This window comes from Phyllostomus discolor, chromosome 10 (assembly GCF_004126475.2).
Source record: "Phyllostomus discolor isolate MPI-MPIP mPhyDis1 chromosome 10, mPhyDis1.pri.v3, whole genome shotgun sequence".
Taxonomy (NCBI): domain Eukaryota; kingdom Metazoa; phylum Chordata; class Mammalia; order Chiroptera; family Phyllostomidae; genus Phyllostomus; species Phyllostomus discolor.
This window is the reverse complement of record NC_040912.2, coordinates 41,164,813-41,169,665: the sequence shown is the minus strand read 5'-3', so window position 1 is coordinate 41,169,665 and position 4,853 is coordinate 41,164,813.

The following is a 4,853-nucleotide window of genomic DNA, read 5'->3' as shown; positions in this document are numbered from 1 at the left end:
AAATTATAAGACACTGAAAAAGGAAATTGAAGAAGACACAAATAAGTAGAAGTACATACCATGTTCAAGGATAGGAAGAATTAACATCATTAAAATGTCCATACTACCCAAAACAATCTATACATGAAATGCAATTCCTATGAAGATTCCAATGACACTTTACAGATATAGAACAAATATTTCAGAAATTTATATGGAACCACAAAATGTCCAGCAGAGCAACAGTGATCCTGAAAAAGAAGAACAAAGTTGGAAGAGCATGCTGCCTAATATCAGACTATCATATAAGCCATAGTAATCAAAAGAGTGTGGTACTGGCATAAAAACAGACATATGGATCAATGGAACAGACTAGAGAGCCCAGAAATAAACCCACACCTTTACAGTCAATTAATGTTCAACAGAGGAAGCAAGCACATACAATGGGCTAAAGATAGTTTATTCAATAAATGGTGTTGGGAAAGTTGGACAGATATGCGCAGAAAAATGAAACTAGACCAACTTCTTACACTACACACAAGAATAAATTCAAAATGGATCAAAGACTTAAATGTTAGGCTCAAAACCACAAAAATCCTAGAAGAAAACATAGGCAGCAAAATCTCGGACATTGCTCATAGCAATTTTTTATCAGATATATCTCCCGAGGCAGGTGAAACAGAAACAAAAAGATAAATAAATGGTACTACATCAAACTAAAAATGTTTTCACACAAAGGAAAGCATCAACAAAATAAAAAGAGAACCCACAGAATGGGAGAACATATTCACCAATATACCTGATAGAGGTTAATATCCAAAATTTATAAAGTATTTATAAAACTCAACATCAAAACAAAAAAAAAAACCCAGTTAGACAATGGACAAAGGACCTGAATAGACACTTCTCCAAGGAATACGTATAGATGGCCAACAGACATATGAGAAGTTACTCAGCATCACTAATCATCAGAGAAATGCAAATTAAAGCTACAATGAGATATCACCTCAAACCTGTCAGAATGGCTGTCATCAATAAATCAACAAACAACAAATGCTGGCAAGGATGTGGAGAAAAGGGAACCCTTTTGCACTGTTGTTGGGAATGCAGACTGGTGCAGCCACTGTGATAAGCAGTGTGGAGATATCTCAAAAAATTAAAAACAAATCTATCTGTCTTTTGATTCAGTAATCTTACTTCTAGGAATATATCCAAAGGACCCCAAAACACTAATTCAAAAGAACATAAGCACCCCTGTGTTCATTGCAGCATTATTTACAATCACCAAGATTATGGTAGCAGCCCAAGTGTCTGTTAGTAGATGAATGGATAAAACAACTATGGGATATTTACACAATGAAATACTACTCACCCATAAAAAAGAAAATTTAACCCTTTGTGACAGTATGAATGGACCTGGAGAACATTATGCTAAGTGAAGTAAGCCAGTAGGGAAAAGACAAATGCCATGATTTCACTCATACATCTAATCTAATGAATAGACTTAATTAACAAGCAAAACAGAGACAGACTCAGAGATGGAGAGCAGATGACAGTTGGTCGGGCAGGGCATGGAGGGGTGGAGGGATTGAGCAAAAGGAAAAAGGACTCATGGACATGGACAATAGTGTAGTGATTACTGAGAGGAGGGGTGTATAAGGGGACTAAATGGTAATGGAAAAAATACAATAAAGAATAAACTTAATTTTGTTAAAATGTGGCATAGCACTTGCTGGTGTCCCTCAGTGCATTGAACACTAGCCTGCAAACCAAGAGGTTGCTGGTTCAACTCCCGGTTAGGGCACATGCCTGGGTTGCAGGTCAGGTACTTGTTGGGGGTGTGGGATAAACAATCAATTGATGTTTCTCTCACACATTGATGTTTTTCTTCCTCTCTTCCTAGCCTACCTTCCCTTCTCTCTAAAAATACACAAATAAAATCATTAAATAAATAAATAAAAATGTAGGTTAAAGATAAAGACATTAAATTTTAGAAACTGTAGATTGGGTAACTTCGGGGAATTACTTAGGATTTACTTGTAGTTTTATGAAATTCCAGTAGATGGCAGGAGAAATCAATCTTAAATATAGTGTCAGTGTTGAGGGAGAAAAATGGTCGAGGCTATTGAAAGACTGGGTGGGTCTCTTACTTTGACATGTTTAGTCAGTTTATTAATGTAACTAACATACAGAGATAAACTTCATTTGAAACAATTACTATACATTAGTTTGTTTAACATTGAAGCAATAGCATAGCTGTATATTTTGATATAATGGAAGGAGCATAAAAAGAGGCTTGGGTCCTAGTCACGGTTTTGACTCTAAATAGAGGAATTATATTGAGTAAATTACCTAAGAATATGAGATTCATATTTATAAGACAGTTATATTCTTACCCATAAATTGTGGATAACAAATAATAAAGCACTACTTAAATTGGAAGGTTGTATAGAAAATTGTTTTGCAAACTGTAAAGCACCACATAAGTGTTGATTGCTACTATTATTTCAAAGTTTTTCCCCCATTTCCTGGCTGAGACAGTGGGTCTGAGGACCTCAGGTCAGGTACTCCCCCTTCCCCTGCCCTTTAACTAACCCATCCTCCAGCTCTAGTAATCTCCCTCAGAGCCTTCAAACCCCAGGAATCATCCAATTTCATTGATTCTGGCTGGTGTCCATATTTGGCTCCCACATTCCTTTGGACTCTTGCAAGTTTCTCTACTCCAGGTAAAATATTCTATTGGTTCTAATAGTGTATATGTCACAGGACATTTGCTCTCTCTGAATCCAATCCCTCACTTGGCTCTCATGAGATAAAAACAGGAAACCTCTACAGAGTCACATTGCTAGAGTCACTTAATTTTAAATCTATGGGACAGAAGCCAGATAGTGTCATACTTGGCCCCTCACACTTCCTTCTGCCCTTCTAGGATCCTTTCTGTAGAGGTTTTGCTTCCCTCCTTGTACTGTCTACACTCCAGTAATTCAGACTTGGCAATAGCCCCAAATCCCTCTATATACCCAAGAAGGGCACAGAGTCACACTTGCAAGCCACATCCCAACAATAAAGCTCAGTTTAAGATTCAAATGAATTACTACAGTCTGAGGTCACATAAAACATGACTCAAAGCTTTAACTGTAGCAGCAGCAGCACATGAAAATGGTTGTCTTATTCCATCTGTGAGAAGGGAATGGAATGTACGTGTCTGATGTAGCTGGACAGCACAACGGGCTGTAAAATATTCCCAGCAAAGCTTGTGGCCAAGTCTTACTATTGGAGAGTGTGGCCCAAGTGTATGTATCAAGGGCTGTTCTAGCCATTCCATGCTGATAGGGTGAAGTCTTTGAACACTGTGAAAATTCTAAGTAGTAAACTCTAAATTCAAGATAACAAAGCACTTATCAGCTATTCACAGGCAGGTGTTTTCTATCATGAAAACTTTTTTTCTTGCCTTTTTGTTAATAATTTTCACACTAAAACTTAAACTCCACAGTTGTTAATGTTATTATCAGGATAAGCTTATCCTCATTGTGAAGGTGAACTTGACCCAGTGTGATTTCCCTCTGTTCACACACCACTCCAGTTTCTAGCAATAACCTACATTCAAGCTTTCCTTTTTCCTATCCATCAGATCCTACTTCCCAAACTTGTATTTGCACTGAATGCTAAGGACCTTATAAGTTCAGAATAAATTAAATACTCTTTCCAAAGACTTTCACATTTCAAAAAAAGCAAAACAGAATAAAGCAGGAAGAATGGTTGAGATTTTAACCAGCTCCTAAGGCCCCTAAAAGTCATCCTATAGTCTCCTAGAATCTTTTGGTGGTCTATATAAATACATCAAGTTTCTGTCTTTTGTCACTAGAAAAACACAAGTGATAGAAAGAATTGCAACAAACTGAAAGATCATGCTTAGAATGATTTCACTTGACACAGGCTACTTGAGAATGTAAAATAGGCTTTAACTCACCTCAGGAACACATCTCAAAGATATAAGTGGGTGGCCTCCAGAGCAGAGGGAAGTAGGAGACAACTGAAGGTCAAAGTGACTTCCACCTGAACACAGAAGCCCATACAAATTAGGATATTTCATATAAAGAAAAGAAAATCACTAAGTTGTAAGTGGCAAGGACAGATTATCCAAAGTATAGGTGCTAATACAAAGTCTGTCAGATAAAATCCAGCCATTGTTAATATAATGAGAATGGTTTGCATGATATCAATGTAACCTGGCAGTCAAGGAGAGTGGTTTGGAATGTACATGTGTAAACAACAACGACTTCATTGTACTAGTCAGTAAGGGCAGTAGATGCCGTTGAGTGAGCATGTGTACTGTGTGGCCATTGCATTAGAAATAACTAAGTAGAGCAACAAATCTGAACTGAATTTCACGTTAAGCTTGAACATTCCTCCATAGAATCTATTCAGATGATTCAGAAGCCTGAAGCTATAGGTAACTGGTGATTGGCAGCTTTATCACAACAATGCACCTGCTCATGAATCACATCTTGGGCAGAGTTTTTTGGTGAAACATCAAATCACCCAGGTGACTCAGCCCCCCTATAGCCCAGATTTGACACCCTGTGATGTCTAGCTTTTACGAAACTAAAATCACCTTTGAAGGGGAAAGATTTCAGACTATCAAGGAGGTTCAGGAAAATACGATGGGACAGCTGGTGACAATTTGGAGAACTGTGTGAGGTCTAAATGTGTCTGCCTACTCTGAATTGGACTGAGATGTAATTGTCCTATGTGCATTGTGTGTTTCCATGTTTTCATATTATGTGGCTGGATACTTTCTGGACAGACTGCGACATGTTATTGAATAGCTTTTCACTTGAGGAACTCCAGAAGGAGTGGAACTATTTACACAG